The sequence below is a fragment of the Hypanus sabinus genome, chromosome X1 (genome assembly GCF_030144855.1).
Source record: "Hypanus sabinus isolate sHypSab1 chromosome X1, sHypSab1.hap1, whole genome shotgun sequence".
Lineage (NCBI taxonomy): Eukaryota > Metazoa > Chordata > Chondrichthyes > Myliobatiformes > Dasyatidae > Hypanus > Hypanus sabinus.
Window position 1 is genome coordinate 2,704,042 of NC_082738.1, and position 18,630 is coordinate 2,722,671.

The window sequence follows — 18,630 nt, forward strand, 5'->3', positions numbered from 1 at the left end:
GCCCCTTTAATTTCTACATCTGTAATAGGAGTATCCAATATCAAAAGATCATCAGATGATAATCTTGGAAAATTTAATTTCCCAAGAAAATCAGACATGGTATTATGATCTTGAGGAAATTCAGATTGATACAGGGAGGTATAGAAGTCTTGAAATGCCTTATTTATCTCATCATGATTAACTGTCAGATTCCCATTCTGCTGACCAATCTTAGTGATTTGACGTTTAACCAAAGCATTCTTCAATTGACTAGCTAACAGTTTACCAGATTTATCACTATGTATATAAAAATCAGATTTAGTTTTCATTAATTGATTTTCAATCGAGGATGTAAGTAATAAACTATGTTCCATTTGAAGTTCAACCCTTTGTTTGTAAAGCTCCTTACTAGGAGCAATCGAATATTTCTTATCAATTTCTTTAATTTTATCAACCAATAAAAGAGCTTCCATCTTAGTACGTTTCCTCAAACCAACAGAATAAGAAATAATCTGTCCACGTATATACGCTTTAAAAGTGTCCCAAAGTGTTCCGCAGGAGATATCATCTGTAGAATTAGTTGAAAAGAAGAAGTCGATCTGCTCCTCCATAAATTTTATAAAGTCAGAGTCTTGCAACAAGGTAGAGTCAAATTGCCATTTTCTAGCATTAGAAGCTGTATCCGTAAATTTCATAGAAAGTAATAATGGAGCATGATCAGAGATAGCTATAATATCATAGTTACAACCGATTACCAATGGAATAAAACAAGAGTCTACAAAAAAATAATCAATTCTCGAATAAGAGTGATAGACATGTGAGAAAAAAGAAAACTCTTTGTCTTTAGGATGCCGGAATCTCCAAATATCAAAAACTCCATTGTCAGTCAAAAAAGAGTTAATACAAGTGGCCGACTTATTAGGTAAAGTCTGAATAGATAAAGATTTATCCAACAGAGGATTTAAACAACAATTAAAGTCACCACCCATTATTAACTTATATTTGTTTAGATTGGGTGAAGAGGTAAATAAGGACTTTAAAAAGTCAGGACAATCCACATTTGGAGCATAAACATTAACCAAAGCAACCTTTTTATTACAAAGTAAACCCATAATTAACAAAAATTTACCATTCGGATCCAAAAAAATATCATGTTGAACAAATGGAATAGAGGAGTCAATAAAAATTGAAACTCCTTTTACTTTAGCATTCAAATTTGCGTGATACTGTTGACCCCGCCAAAATCTAAAAAAACGAAATTTGTCCTCCTTCCTCACATGAGTTTCTTGTGCAAAAATGATATGAGCATTAAGTCTTTGGAATATTTTGAAAATCTTCTTTCGTTTAATTGGATGATTTAAACCATTAGTATTCCAAGACACAAAATTAATGGTCTGAGCCATAATTCTAAAATCAACCCTTTGGTATAGAAAGGGTTAACCAACTTGTAAACTCATGCACCCGGAAGAGGAACAAAAGTAATGAGAAGACCCGGAAGCGTCTTCACGAGGTCACCAAAGAAAAGAGGAATATGGTGAAGCAGTGGGTTAGTGTGAGAAACCAATAACTGCAAAGAAGTGAGGAGTCTGGGTACCCAAATCATGAATCGACCTTCAGGTAGATACAACTACAGGGTCATGGCTGTTGGTTTGATCATGAGTGGAGTGAATGGAATGCAAAGGATAGGAAGTAACTCTTTATTCAGACTCAGAAAAATAAGCTTTGGTCTCTGGCTTGACTGCTTTAAGTTTAAGCTCAGTCCAAGTACATCAAAATCACAATCCCACTTTCACTGTCAAATTCTCTTTACAAAGTCAGAGCCCATGGACCAAGAATTGTTCTTTCAAGACAGCTGGATGCTCCAGTCAAGACTGTACCCCACAGAAATATTACGGTCTTATGTTTAATTTAGAGAAAGGATGTTTGAAGCTCCAAAGATCAAGTAGAAATGTCATCATATATCCAGCCACTAATAAATCACAAAGCATAAAACCCGGTGTTAATCATTCTGGCTGTTTTTCTTAATGCCATGACAACCATGTTAATCAAGATGGATCAACATAAGGAGTTCAGAAGAGCATCAAAAGGCCTTTTACTAACAAAGGAAGTGCTTTTAACAATGGTGCTCAGTGCTATTTGCAGATAAAACAGAAATCAGTGGAAGGTAGTATGATTTGAAGCTTCTAGTAACATTTATATCCATTACACTGAAGAATTTCAGTATAGTTGGAGAATTAGAAGTATTTGGCAGTGAGTGAATACTTATTATTTTTATTTACTTATTTAGTGATACTGCTTGGAGTAAGCTCTTCTGGCCATTGGAGCTGCACCACCCCAACAACCCTGAGTTAATCCTAACCTAATCACGGGACAACTTACAATGACCAATTAACCTACTAACCGATACATCTTTGGACGTGGGAGGAAACTGGAGGTCCCAGAGAAAACCCACACATTCCACGGGAAAGATGTAGAAACTCCTTATAGAGGGCGCCGGGACAGAACTCTAAACTCTGATGCTCCAAGCTGTAATAGCATCGCCCTAACTGCTACGCTATCATGACACAATGGTATGCATTCATTTTGCTATTTTTATGTATCCTTTTAATCTTTGAGGCTAACATTTGTGTTAAACTCACATTTTGATAAATCTTATTTCACTGAGATTTGACTTGTTTTCTGGTCCCTTGCTTGTACAGAAATGATTGTCTCTGAGAGTGAGTACCCTAGGAATGTGGCAGCTCAGTGCTGAGTATGAGTGGACATATCCAGATTACTAGTCTGTGTTGAATTAGATCCTGATTACTGCAAACAGCCCCATCTCCCTTCAGCACTAGGGAATCAATCACAGGTTCTGATGAAAGGTCAACAGCCTGAGACATTGACTCTGTTTTAGTCACTCACAGAAACTGTCTAATCCAGAATCAGAATCAGGTTTAATATCACTGGCATATGTCATCATATTTGTTGTTTTGTGGCAGCAGTACTTTGTAGTACTTAATAATAAAAATGATAAATTACAATGAGAAGTATATATAAAAAAGAAAACTACATTAAGTAGAGGGAAAAGTACTGAGTAAGTGTTTAGGGGTTCATTGTCCATTCAGAAATCTGATGGCAGAGGGAAGAAGCTGTTCCTGAACATTGAACATCTCCTGTATCTCCTCGCTGATGGCAACAATAAGAATAGGGAATGTCCTGAGTGATGAGGGTCCTTAATGATGGATCCAGTCTGCTCTCACCCTGCTCCCTCAGTGCAGAACAAACATCGAATTCCCCTGGTACTCCCCTTCCATCCCACCTTCATCTGCAATTTCCACCATCTCCAACATTTTAGTTATTTATTTCATTCAGCGATACAGCATGGAACAGACCCTTCCAGCCCCACAGCCCCAATTAACCCTAACCTAATCACAGGACCATTTAACTTACCTGTATGTCTTTGGGCTGTGGGAGGAAACCAGAACACCTGGCAAAACCTACACATTCCATAGGGAGGATTTACAGAGATTCCTTACAGAATAGTGCCGGGATTTAACTCTGAACTCTGGAGCACCCCAAGCTGTAGTAGTGTCAGACTAGCCGCTACACCAGTCCACTACTGGTCATACATTCCCACTTCCTTCCCATTCTGCATTTTACTCAGACCACAAACACGAGGAAATATGCAGACGCTGGAAATCCAAGCAACACACACAAAATGCTGGAGGAACTCAGCAGGCCAGGCAGCATCTATGGTAAGGAGTACAGCCGACATTTCAGGGTGAGACCCTTTGGCAGTGAGATAGTGCTCATGGGTTCATTGTCCATTCAGAAATCTGATGGCAGAGTGGAATAAACATTGAGTGCATGTCTTCAGATGTGTGAGTGTGTACTTCTTTATTGATGGTGTGTACTTCTTACTGAGAAGAGAACATGTCCTGGGTGATGTGCTTCCTTAATGATGGATCCACCTTTTTGAGGCACCACTCCTTGGTGCTGGGGAGGCCAGTGCCCATGATGGAGCTGGCTCAGTTTACAACTTTCTGTAGCTTTTTCTGATCCTGTGCGGTGGCCCCTCCATACCAGACAGTGATGCAACCAGTCAGAATGCTCACCACGGTACATCTGTAGAAATTTGTAAGTGTGTTTGGTGACATACCAAATCTCTTCCAACTCCTAATGAAATATAGCCTGTCACACCTTCTTTCTAACTGTTGGGCCCAGGATAGATCATCAGAGATGCTGACTCTGAGGAACTTGAAACTGCTTACCCTTTCCACTTCAGATCTCTCTGTAAAGTCTGATGTGTGTTCCCTCGAGTTCCTTTTCCTGAAGTCCACAATCAACTTCTTGGTCTTACTGACGTTGGGTACAAGGTTGTTGCCTCGCCACCCCTCAAGCAGCTGATGTATCTCACTCCTGTATGCCCTCTCGTCATCATCTGAAATTCTGCCAACAATAGTTAAGTCATTGACAAATTTATAAGTGGTGTTTGAGCTGTGCCTACCCACACAATCATGGGTGTAGAGAGAGTGTAGCAGTGGGCTAAGCATCCATCCTTGAGGTGCGCCAGTGTTGATTGTCAGTGAGGAGGAGATGGTATTTCTGATCGGCACTGACTGTGATCTTCCAGCGAGGAATCCAGTTGCAGAGGGAGGTACAGAAGCCCAGGTTTTGGAGCTTGTTGATTAGAATTCAGCGTATGATTGTGTTGAACACTGAGCTGTAGTCAATAAACAGTAGGCTGTCGCAGGTATTGCTATTGTCCAGGTGATCCAAGACAGTGGAGAATCAGTGAAATGGCATCCACTGTAGACCTAGTGTGCTGATAGGCAAATTGCAGCAGATCTAGGTCCTTGCTTAGGCAAGAGTTGATTCTGGCCGTGACCAACCTCTCAAAGCACTCATGTCTACTGTGATGAATTGCAACTGGATGATAGTCATTGAGGCAACTCACCCTGCTCTTCTTGGGCACTGGTATAATTATCATTCTTTTAAATCAGGTGGAAACTCCCAACTGCAGCAGTGAGAGATTGAAGATGTTCTTGAATACTCCAGGTTGGCACAGTTTTTCAGAGCCCAAGCAGGTACACTGTCAGGAACTGACACCTTGCGAGGGTTCAACTTCTTGAACGATAATTTGACTTTGGCTCCCAGGACAGAGATCACAGGGTCACCACATGCTGCAGGGATTTGCACAGGTGTAGTTTTATTATCCCTTGCAACACATGCATAAAAGGAGTTACGCTCATCTGGAGGTAACATATCACAGCCAATCATGAAGTTAGGTTTCACCTTGTTGGAAATATTGCAAACCCTGCCAGAGCTGACATGCATCCAATTCTTTCTCTAATCTGAATTGAAATTGTTTTTTCCACCCTTAAAATAGCATTCAATAGGTCATACCTGGACTACTTCTTTGTTCTGGATCACCGGTCTTGAATGCCACAGATCTAGCGCTCAGCAGACTGCAAATCTCTTGGTTCATCCATGGATTTTGTTTTGGGTATGTCCAGTATGTTCTCGAAGGCACACACTCATCCACACAGGTCTTCATGAAGCCGGTGACAGATGTAGCATATTCATTCCGATCAGAAGATGAATCCCTGAATATTGTCCAGTCCACTGACTCAAAGCAGTCCTGTAAGTGCCAGATGATCGGACTTCTCAAAGTGTGAGCATGGGACGGCACAGTAAGTGTTCTTGGTGGTATAATGTTGGTCAAGTGTGCTGGCTCCTCTGGTTCCACAGGTGATACGTTGGTGGTATCTGTCCAGAGATCTCAAGCTGGCCTGGTTGAAATCCCCCACAATGATGGGGAAGGCATCAGGGTATGCTGTTTCATGACAGCTGATCCCGGTGCTCAGCTCCTCCACTGCCTGACTGACGTTGGCCAGAGGTGGAATGTACACCACTAACAAAATGATAGCGGAAAACTCCCTTGGCAGATAAAATGGATGACATTTGACCACTAGATGTTCCAGGTCAGATGAGCAGGACTGACAGAACTGCCATGTCTCTACATCTGAGTTAATCAGAAAGGATACTCCACCTACTTGACCTTTAAAAGACTCAGATGTCCTGTCTTTGTGGTGAATGGTAAAGCCTTTGGGCTACAACACTGCATCAGAATGGCGGGGAATAGCCATCCTTCCATGAAGTGAAGTACACATCAGTCCCTGATGTCCTTCTGGTACAGCAATCTTGCCCTGAGGTCTTCAGTTTTATTTTCTACAGACTATATTTGCCAGCTGGGGCAGGGGATCTGAGGGCTATGTTTCAATCGTCCCTGCAGACTGGCTCGTCTTCTGCACTTCCATTTCCTTAAAGGGAAACTGCAATCATGTCCTGTGTCTGCTGTCCGGGGTCCACCAATTTTTGAGGATTGATAGATTTTTTTTTTAATTGTCTTAAAATGAAGCTTATTGAAGTACCCATGGCTGTGATTGGATTTCAGCTGTAGTAGTCCAAAACAAGAATATTTGATGATTCCCATTGGAGTTGCATGTGAAGAATCGCTACTTAATGGCAACATTTTATCACCATCTTATTAGGATTGAGGATCCACTGACTATCCCCACCATTTTCTGCTCATGGTCACTGCTAATGTTTTAATAATGGATAAAAAGACAAATAAAATTTTGCACTATTTTGAAACCTTCAGATCTCTTTCAAGAAAGATATCAAAATGCACTTTGCAGATGGTGAATTACTTTTGAGTTGTAGTCATGAAGCAACCAGATCGAATATGACAAATTCCCAGAAAATGCAAAGAGTTACTAACCAGAATATTTGTTTTCAACAATGTTCAGTGAGGCATAATATTTGACAGGACAACTTTTAATATTATATTATCAATGATCTGGATGATGGAATTGATGGCTTTGTTGCAAACTTTGCAGATGATATGAAGATAGTTGGAGGGGCAGGTAGTTCTAAGGAAGTAGAAAGGACTTGGACAAATTAGGAGAATGGGCAAAGAAATGGCAGTTGGAATACAGTATCGGGAGGTGTATGGTCATGCACTTTGGTAGAAGAAATGAAAGGGTTGACTATTTTCTAAATGGGAAACAAATCCAAAAATTTGGGGTGCAAAGGAACTTGGGAGTCCTTATGCAGGATTCCCTCAAGGTTAATTTGCAGGTTGATTCTTGCATGAATAAAGCAGAGGCTGATTGGTAGGAGAAAAAGAGGAAGAATAAAGGGAGCCTTTTCTGGTTGGCTGCCGGTGACTTAGTGGTGTTCCACAGGGGTCTGCATTGGGCCGATTCTTTTTACATTATATGTCAATGATTTGGATGATGGAATTGATGGCTTTAATGCAAATTTGGCAGACCATATGAAGACAGGTGGAGGGGTAGGTAGTTTTGAGAAAGTAGAGAGGCTACAGAAGGACTTAAACAGATTAAGAGAATGGCCGATGAAATGGCAGATGGAATACAGTGTTGGGAAGTGTATGGTCATGCACTTTGGTAGAAGAAATGAAAGTTTTGACTGTTTTCTAAGTGGAGAGAAAATACAAAAAACTAAGGTACAAAGGGGCTTGGGAGTCTTTGTGCAGAATTCCCTAAAGGTTAATTTGCAGGTTCAGTCTGTGGTCAGTAAGGCAAATGTAGTGTCAGCATTCATTTCAAGTTAACTGGAGTACAAAAGCAAGGATGTAACATGGAGACTTTATAACGTACTGGTGAGGCCTCGCTTGGAGTATTACAAGCAGTTTTGTCCCTTATCTGAGAAAGGATGTGCTGAAACTGGAGAGTGTTCAAAGGAGGTTCATGAAAATGAGTCCAGGTTTGAGTGGTTTTTCATATGAAGAACGTTTGATGGCTCTGGGCCTGTATTCACTGGAATTCAGAAGAATGAGGGGTGACCTCATTGAAACCTATCAAACGGTGAAAGGCCTTGATAGAGTGGATGTGAAGAAGATGCTTCCTGTGGTGGGAGAACCTAAGATCAGAGCACAAAGCCTCAGAATAGAGGTGTGTCCTTTTAGAACGGAGATGAAGAGGAATTTCTTTAGCCAGGGAGTGGTAAATTTGTGGAATTCAGTGCAACAGGCAGCTGTGGAGCTGTCTTTATGTATATTTAAGGCAGAGGTTGATAGGTTTGTGATTAGTCAGGGCATGAAGAGATATGGGGAGAAGGCAGGAGATTAGGGCTGAGAGAAAAATTGGATCAGTCATAATGAAATGGTGGAGCAGACTCAATGGGCCAAATGGCCTAATTCTGCTCCTATATCTTATGGTCTTATGAATAAGCCTCTGCTCTTTCTTGGAAAGATTTTTTTAGAACTCTTTGTTTCTACAAATAGGGCCTCGGGTTCAAAGCTCAAAGTACATTTGTTATCAAAGAATCTATAAATTAAACTTTGCAATTTGCTTGCTTACAGGTAGCCACAATGTAAGAAACCCCAAAAAACCCAATTAATGAATAAAAATAAAAATAAAAGACCCACTACCTATGTACAAGTAAAAGAAATAAAAATCATGCAAACATTGAGGTGAGCAAGAACATTCCGAACCAAAATTGTGTCCTCAGATACAAACCCTGGAGCAGCCTGGAGTAGGCCAAAAGCCTCGCTTATCATATTAGTGGGCATGGAGCACAGCAGCCAGGATAGTCTTCATAGCCTCAGCACCATGGAGATAACCATCGCAGAGAGCGAGCAAAATCAGCTTTCGCCTCAGATCCCGACACCTTGTTTTTTGCATCTATCTAGACGAGCATTTAAGTTGACCAAAAAACAGAACAGCAAAAGGCTCTGGTGCCCTGGAGAGAGGAGTGAACATCGTGGAGGGTGTGTGAAATCGGCTCTCACTTCCAATATGGGCCAACGTTCAAGTTATCTAAATAGCGGATTGTACTACACTAGGATACACTAGGACCCGGCTGCTGCAAAGGGCTCAGGGTCTAGACCACGCAATCCAACTACTCACTCTGGGACCAGATTTCATTGCCCAGCTCGAAGTCTCTCTCAAGCTCTTCAAATCAGCTTAGCACCCAGATTGATTCAACCTCACACCCGGCAAAGATATCCAGGGGTATTGAATTTCCTATGCCACGACTTCTTCCCTTGGCATCCAGAGCAATCCAAACTCGCATCTGGCCCAGTTGTACGGGACATCAGATCTCCACTGCCCTGACCTCTCCTCTCTGAATAGCTCACTCTGCAACACACCATCTCGGCTCATCCCCCGAGCTTGTCTTGTCATCACTCACCCCCTCACTGTTTGCGGGTGATAATTTAACACAATTTACCTCAGAAAAGGTGTTTTTAGTGATATTTTTAGACAGCTTTCTTAACTTATTAATTACGAGTGAGCTATCGCACATGTTTGGTAGCATCATCTTAACCGAATGTTTCCACTCAAAAAATGTCACTCTTCCAATTACAGAAATTTTTCCAAGAGTAACTCACTTTTGTGATTCCAATTGTGCACCAACATTGGACTCTTCAAGGAGTCCAGTGCCAGACTGCAAGCTTCCAGCAACTACAGAAGGACATGTCCAGTGAATCTGCATTGGTTTAAACCGAGCTCAGTCTCACGAATATCAGTGTGAAGGTTACTGGCTCAGTTAACAAATCTATTTAATTGTTGATAAAAATATATTGATATGTATTAATTATTTGAAGTTCTCTCTAATTTTCCAGCTGTTATAATTTCACGTTTAAAAATTGTGCATACTTTTTGATCTGTTTGAATGGCATGATTAACCTTTAATAGTTTTTGAATATTCTTCATTGATAGTAAGCCTTGATGCGGTGGCTTGACTAAGTGTCTTGCTTCTTTCATATCTCAGTGTGGCATTGAAGGAGACAACTTGGCTCATCAGGTCTTTGCCAACTCTTGCAGTAATCCAGCAATTTACTTTGCCCCACTTCCATGCAACCTATGGTCTCTCACATGTCCATCAACATCCTTCTGATTCTCCTGCCTACCAGCTGCATTAGCCAATGAACGTGTAACCCTCAGGTTCGACCGTCGGCATTAGTCTAGGGAAGGCAGTCTCCTGCCCCACCAAATGCATGAAACCTGAGGTGTAAAACCTCTTGTTTGTGTGGATGTTGTGTGATCGGTTTCCCCTAATACAAATCAGTACCATGAAATAACAGACAGTGCACCATATATAATTAAATTATTTAGCTTTATAATTCTTAATTTGACTAAAGGATTAGTAAAGAAAAACAAAAAGAAAAAGGGCCTATGTTAATGAAACAGTCTAACGTGCACGTTGGAGCTTATGGTTTCCCGTCTGTTGGTCCTCCATCAATCTCCTCCTGGGTGATGTCGATTTCCAGCCACACTCCAAGTCCACTCTGTCCTGCAGTCTAGGACCTCCCCTTTCTGAAGTCTTCTCTTTTCATCTCTTGCCGAACAAAAGACTCAGAACCCCTCGCTCTCAGGCACACAACAAGAAAAAAACACTCCCCTCATTGGACGGTGCACATTCCAACGCCCTCGTTATCTCCAGCCATAACCCAAACGCTGCTGCTACAGAGAAACCATTACACTAGCAGTGAAACCTTTCCCAGGATGTTACACTCTCCCCCCACTGAATTTAGTCACGTCCTCATGACTTTAAGATAATTTGCCAATCCTTCCTACAAAGCACAAAATCTGATCCAGGTGTAAAAAGCAGTGATAAAGCTCTCCAAGGCGGTAGGGGCCACACTCTGTTCCCTTGGTGCTACATAAACCAGCCTATCTGGTGGTCTCCTGATTCTTTGAGACCTCTGTACTCCTTCTTCTACCTCTTCATGTTCCAACACTACTGGGGATACTTCTAGTCTACCCAGCAAGGGTCTATCACTCGTGCCCACCTGAACCCCTCTGTCCCTTGTCTGAGTCCCGCTGAAATCCAGGCTGTCCACAGATAGCACGCCCACCCCCCCCAACAATTTCACCTGACAGCGTGAGAAGGGTTGGGAGTCTCTGCCTCAATCAGTGGGGAGTTAGCAAAAGGCAGCATATACCACACCCCCATTTCCTCATCCCCCAAATGAGTATCCCGCTCAAGGGCAGGGACCTGTCTAATCTCTCCTGCTGTAGGTCCTTCAGTCGCGCCCCCCCCCCCCCCGCCCCGTCGCTGCAGAGTTCTCTTACTAGGTGTAGGCTCCAGGTTGGTCTCTGGGTCAACCCACACCTCTTGTCCCAGAAGCAGAAGGTGGTTCCAATGGAGAATCTTGACAGGCCCATTCACATACTCTGGTTTCACCTGGAAAACTGATACGTTTGGCAACTGACTCTCCACCACGTAGGATGTAGCTGCCCAGCAGTCAGCCAACTTATGCTTCCTAGGTAGCCCCAAATTCCTTATTAGAACTCGGTCTCCCAGCAGGAGTTGGAAGAACCTCACCTTTTGCTCGTGCCTCCTCTTATTTCCTTGATTCTGCTTAGCAGCCGTGACGTCAACTAATTCATAAGCCTTTTTCAGCTCCCTTCTCATATCAGATACATACTTCAGATAAGTCTTCAGTGGTAGTTCGTCCTCATTAGTACCAAAACAAAGGTCGATGGGCAACCTTGCCTCGCACCCTAACATCAGATAATATGGCGAGTACTCGGTAGCTTCATTTTGGGCTACAGTTGTGGCAATGGACCAGATGCCCAATATATCAACTCCACCTGCTCTTCTTGCTGATCTCCAGGGTCCTGAGCATGTCTAGCAAGGTCTGATTAAACCTCTCGGGCTGGGGATCACCCTGCAGATGATAAGGAGTAGTCCTCAACTTCTCGACTCCAAGCATTGCCATTAACTCATAGATGAGTCTACTCTCGAAATCCCATCCCCGATCACTATGTATCCACCTGAGAAGGCCATAATGAATGAAATATTTCTCCCATAACACTTTTGCCACCGTAGTCACCCTCTGGTCCTTGGTAGGAAAAGCCTGAGCATACCTGGTGTAGTGATCTGTGATGACTAACACATTTGCCGTGTTGCTTGCATCTGGCTCTATTGACAGGAAATCCATACACACCAGGTCCGGGGGCCCTGTACACTGCAACTGGGACAAGGGAGCTGCCCATGTAGGCAGCGTCTTCCTCCATGTGCAATGAATGCAAAACTTGCAGTCAACCTCCAGCTTCATTCAGGGCCAGTAAAACCGGTCTCTGAGCAATCCATAGGTCTTTTCAACCCCCAAATGTCCAGAATCATCACGAAGCGACTTCAACACAATCCTCCGATACTTCTCAGGCAGAACCAGCTGGCAACATCAAGGCCGGTCCAGAGGTGACGTGACCCGGTATAAGATCTGGTTCCTCAACTCCAATCTGGGGAGGCACCGCAGTGTGTTTTGTCTCCCTATTCAACCGCTGACCAAATGGTACTGATGCCCAGGTCATCTTGCTGAGCAGCTGCCACTCATCTAAAAACTGAGAGGTCTGCTCTACCCAAGTCTCATACTCCTCTTCCCCCTCGGGGGTGGGCGTTATTCCAGAGAATATTCTTAGCTTCCAATAACTAGGACCCTCTGCCTGTGCACTGGGCTATTTATTCGCCAGAGAGGTAAGGGCAGATACTAACTCAGAATTCTCACTCTGCCCTGGGGGATGGGGACTAATTAGACATTCCAAATCTGACCACTCCTTCCCCTCAATTCTCAGAAATGAGAGAATCCTGTCTTTGAAATCTCCGCCCCCCCCCCCCCCCCCCCGGTACAGGAAACCCGACTTGTGATTCGGCCCACTCCACTACCTTTCCTTCCTCCCTAACAGTATGGACAGGCCATGCTCCCCCACCTCACCTGGGGCCCCAATAGTAGCAGGCAGTTCCACTGCTGTTACGTCAGCACTAGTCTGAACTAAAACAAGGTCTGTGCCCGCTATTTTATCAAATCTCCGCTCCACAATCATAACTTTGCCAACAGCTTTAACAGTACTCAAAAGTCGAATTAACAATTCATCCAGAGTATGAATATCCACCCCACTCAACACGCACACATTCGTTTCCGATGGATGCACACCACCGCTCCTCCCCAGCAACATCGATACCCACACAGACTTAAACACACAACCCACTGGTTCAATGCTCAGGGCAATCATGCAGCCTCCAATGAAATCAATCCCGGAATTATACCCCCACAATTGTAACCCTCAGGGTCAGCCAGAGGCATTAATCTAGGGAAGACAGCCTCTGGCCCTATCAAATGTGTGAAATCTGAAATGCAAAACCTCTTGTTTGTGTGGATGCTATGTGATGTGTTCTCCTGTTACAAATCAGTACCACGAAATAAAAGACAGTACACCATATACAACTAAACGATTTAGCTTTATAATTCTTAATTTGACTAGAGGATTAGTAAAGAAAAACAAAAAGAAAAAGGCCCATTCTAATGAAACAGTCTAACGTGCACATTGGAGCTCACCGTTTCCTGTCCGTTAGTCAGGTGATGTTGAGTCCCAACCCCAATTCAAGTCCACTCTGTCCTGCGGGCTACAACCTCCCCTTTCTCTAGTCTTCTCACTTCATCTCTCACCGAACAAAAGACTCAGAACCCCTCGCTGTCAGGCACACAACAGGAAAAAATCACTCCCCTCATTGGACATCACACATTCCAAAGCCCCCGTTATATCTAGTCATAACCCAAACACTGCTGCTACAGAAAAAAACCATTACAATAGCAATTAAGCCTTTCCCAGAATGTTACAAACTCAACAGCCAATACATCTTTGGGATGAGGGAGAAACAGAAAATCTCAGAGTGATATATGTGGTCATAGAGAGAACATGATAATATCATACAACAGTACTAGAGGTCAGATCAAACCAGATTGGCTGAAACTGTGAGACAGCAGCATGACCTGCTGTCTTCCCTAAACTAGACTAGCATTGATGGGAGCAATCTTGCAGTTTACAGTTGGTGGTCCTGGGGTATTTGCTCCAGGTGAGTACCGGTGGGAGAATGGCAAGTTTGGGCAGCTCACTGATGTGGTCCAGACAGAAATAAACTGTGCCAGGTGTTGTTTATCACTGCTTAATGATCTATTCAAAAGAACACACTTCCAACAGAGTAGCATACTCCCTGAATGCTACAGAAAGTTGTAAAATCAGTCAGCTCCATCACGGGTTCTATTCTCCGTTGTGTCCAAGACATCTTCAAGAAGCAGTGTCTTAGGAAGGCAGCATTCATTATTAAGGACCTCCAGCACCCAGGACATGCCCTTTTCTCACTGTTACCATCATGTGGGAGATACAGAAGATTGAAGGCACACACTCAGTGATTCAGAAACAGCTTCTTCCCCTCTGCCATCCAATTCCTAAATGGACTTTGAACCCATGAACACGACCTCACTTTTCTTATTTGTTTTTGCACTACTATTCTTCATTTAGTTATTTAATATACATTTATATACTTACTGTAATTCAGTGTTTTCTATATTATGTATTACATTGAACTGCTGCTGCTAAGTTAACACATTTCACAACACATGCTGGTGATAATAAACCTGATTCTGATTCTGAGCCTGTGCTGCAATAGAGCACTGGCTTACAGTGTTCTCTTGTGCTCAGATCTCCTTCACCACAATTGTACCACCAACCTTATGATGCTGACATGAGAATATGTCAACAGTTGCAACTTAGGCTCACACATGAAAAAAGGTCAAAAGTCCGAAGGTTATGCATTGGAAATCAATCAAGAGAACTGGCTGGAGACACAAGAGACTGCAGTTGCTAGAAAATGGATCAACAACCAATCCTGATTCAGAGTTTTGCCCTGAAATATCAACAGTTCCTTTCCGCCCAGAAATGCTGCTTGCCCTGCTAGTTCCTCCAGCAGACTGTTTATTATGGGAGATTTGATTCTGTGACACAATTCAAAAAATAACAGAGATGTTTCTGGTAACCTACACTAATTATTTTCTCTCAAGTAATGTCAAAACTAACTATTTGAATTCTATCTCTTTGGTATTGTGAGATTTTGCTATGTGCAAGTTGGTGGTTGTCTTTCTTTCATTAAAGCAGTGATTATTGGCTGGAAATCACTTTAGGACATTCTAAAGTCATGAAAGATGCTGTAAATATTGTCATTTTTTCGATGTTAATTACTACAAGCTGAAAATTATATTACAGCTTTGTGGAGAGAAGGTGACTAGTCTGTTTACTTATAATGTGTAAACATCAACTAGGTTTCAAGCTGAAGCACATCATCCTGTGCATGGCTGAGGCACTGCTTCTTATCCCTGGTTGCTGTTTGACCAGTATAAAACATGTACTCTTGTCTTGAAGTTCCAGAGGTGTTATATCCATTGGAACTTAGCAGCATTCCCAGTCTCATTCACAATCTAGCTTTAAACACTTTGAAAAAAACAGTAGAAAGTTATAGATCCAACCATAAGAACATCATAAAATGTTCTTTTCCTGGTGTTTGTGCTGTACATTTCCTTATTATCCTTTTCATTCCCGCTCCCCTTCATTTACTTCACACTTTCTCATGGAATGTCGGGGAAGTTGTGCACAATACAATCGGTATCAGAAAGAATTGGCACTTCCTTCAGAGCTGCCTCAGTGCATCCACAAACATAGCCATCATCCAAAATGACCAGTTCCAACATTCAGGAGATCCAAAACCAATTTCTCCTTCTGTAACCTCACAGAAATAACTCCTCAGTTCCAGCCCAGACTCAATGGTGTATTGTGGCACTTTATTATGTTTGCAATCATGCGGATTTCAAGTTTTGCTATTAATAAGTTGTCTTAAATGTTATTAAGAGCTGGTTAATGATCCATCAAAAATGACTTGTGAACTTTAACCATATTCCCATTCATACATTTTGTTCCAGAGAACACAAACCTAACTGCATATATTGATTCTAAATCTGGAACTATTCAAATAAGCTACATAGCCAACTTAAAGGGTGGGAATAGGGAGCAGCAACAGAATCATGACTTTATTCGTCTGTGAGCCTTCTGTCTGTAAATTAGTCCAGCTGATATTTGCCCTTATTTGTAGGAACTTATTCACCTTTGTGGAGGACAGCTCCACAAAAAAGACTCAATCAGGCAATCAAAAGACAGAAGAAATGGCATCAATAAAGTTATGGGCTAAAGTGAAAAATTAAAACTGGCTACAATTCCATCTCAAACAAGAGAAAATCTGCAGATGCTGGAAATCCAAGCACCAGACACAAAATGCTAAAGGAATCCTGCTGAAGGGCCTCAGCCCAAAACGTCGACTGTACTCTTTTCCATAGATGCTGCCAGACTTGCTGAGTTCCTGCAGCATTTTGTGTGTTGCTTACAATTCCATGTGCTTTAGTGTATCAGTTTACCTGCCATGGGCCAGGTTGTGCAGAAATCTGAGACATTAGCTTTCTTATATAGTGAACTAAAATATTTATTTCTATTGGAATCATGTGTACTGAGATACAGTGAGAAGATTTCCTAGCACACACCTCTTCATACAGATCAGATGATTACACAATATATTGAGAAAGAATGAGGTAAAACAATAACAAAATGCAGAATAAAGCGTAACAGGTACAGCAAAATGCAATGCAGGTAAACAAAAGGTGCAAGATCATAACCAGGCAGATTGTGAGGTCAAGAGACACTTTTCAAGTCCACAGGAAGTGCTTGACAACTAGGGAAGTACATCATGGAATCTTTAGTGCTAGTAATGAAAGATCTGGCATGTATATTGCAAGGTTCTGCAGTGTGGGCCATGCTAATTGTGATGTATAGTTTAGGTGATTTCTAGGAAAAGATGCAAACCATTAGAAACTATTAAAATGGAGTGAGAGCTGGCAAGCCTGTCGATAATGAACAATTGGAGTAGTCGAATACCATTTTCTTTGTTGCTTGGTATTGCATGCCACTTTCCCACCACCTCAGTGCTGACTGAGGACAGGAAAATACAACATTTCCACTTGTGCTGCAACTATGAGTGGTTACAACACCTTACTTTTGGTTCACATCATATTCTTTAGATTCCTAGTCCCTAACATCACCAAAATCTCCCTTTCCCAAATGCACAGAAAAATACATACAGTCAGCCCTCCTTATCCGCGGATTCCACACGCGTGGATTCAACCAACTGCAGATCGGGAAAACCCGGAAGTTTTCTCTCAAGCACTCGTTGCTTGAGCATGTACAGACTATTTTTTCTTATTCCCTAAACAATGCAGTATAACAACTATTTACATAGCATTTACTTTGTATTACGTATTATAAGTAATCTAGAAATGACTTAAAAGTACAGGCAGTCCCCGTGTTATGAATGAGTTCCATTCCTGAGTCCGTCTTTCAGTCGGATTTGAAGTCGGAACAGGTGCATCCGGTATTATTTAGCATCAGTTAGTCAAACGTTTTTCTTAGTATATAGTACATATTTTACCTTTCTATGCATATAGAACACTTAAGAAACATATGTATTTCAATAATTTAACCACTGCGTTGCTTAGTAATAATTGTAGCTTTCATCGGGGCAGGGCCTTTCTCATTCTCCATTAAAATTAATCCAATCATTGACCGACTGTAGCCTAGTGCTTTTCCAATGACCAATGTCGTTTCATCTCTTTCCGATCGCTTTATTACTTCCACCTTATTTTCAATCGCGATCGTATTTACTCTGGTGAACAGAAATACTGCGGTTTTAGAGCTGCACCGCCAGGTCCTAATGTCCACTGCACAGAAACATGTTAAATAAAGTCCAGGGTTCCGCTGGGTCCTAAAGACCACCACACCAATACATGTTAAATAAGGGACTTGAGCATCCGTGAATTTTGGTATCCGCGGGGGTCCCGGAACCAATCCCCCGCGGATAAGGAGGGCTGACTATATATGGAAAAACTTTAATTAACAAACTAAAAGATATTCAGAGTTATTGGGAAACTTGTGCATTTAATTTGCAGTCAAAGATAATCAAGTTACAAAGTTCACAGTAAATTTATTATCAAAGCACATATAGGTTACCATATTGTAGAGACAGTAGTAATGATCTTTCAAGAATCACTAGATTCTGGAATGGTTCCAGTTGTGGTTTTGGGTTACTTGACAAAATAGGCTGTAGTCAGCCTTCCCAAAGGGAAAATCTTGCCTGACAAATCTGTTGGAATTCTTTGAAGAAATAGCAAGCAAGATAGACAAAGGAATTTTGGTTGATGTTGTGTACTAGGATTTTTCAGAAAGCTTTTGATAAGGCCTTTGACACATGAGATTGTTTAACAAGATATGAGCCCATGGTATTACAGGAAAGATTCCAGCATGGATAAAGCAGTGGCTGATTGGTAGGAGGCAAACTGTCAGAATAAAGGGAGCCTTCTCTGACTGGCTGCTGGTGACTAGTGGTGTTCCACAGGGGTCTGTGTTGAGACCGCTTCTTTTTATATTATATGTCAATGATGGATGATGGAAGTGATGGCTTTCTAACAAAATTTGCGGACAATACAGAGATAGGTGAAGGGGCAGGTAATTTTGAGGAAGTAGAGAGGCTACAGAAGGACTTAGATTAGGAGAATGGGCAAAAAAGTGGCAGATGGAATGTAGTGTCCAGGAGTGTATGGCCATGCAATTTGGTAGAAGAAAGAATAATATAGACAATTTTCCAAATGGAGAAAAAATTCAAAAATATGAGGTGGAAATGGACTTAGGAGTCCTTGTGCAGGACTCCCTAAATGTTCATTTGCAGGTTGAATCTGTGATGAGGGAGGTAAATATGATGTTA

General features: G+C 42.0%; 1 long non-coding RNA gene across 1 annotated transcript in view; it reads left to right on the forward strand.

Moving 5' to 3' along the window:
* Window positions 1–1,500: 1,500 nt before the first annotated feature.
* Window positions 1,501–18,630, forward strand: part of LOC132385014 (uncharacterized) — a 48,289-nt gene continuing 31,159 nt past the window's right edge. Inside the window, exons 1-2 of the long non-coding RNA XR_009509053.1 lie at window positions 1,501–1,596; window positions 2,267–2,549. This is a non-coding gene — a long non-coding RNA (uncharacterized LOC132385014). The remainder of the gene's footprint in view (window positions 1,597–2,266; window positions 2,550–18,630) is intronic.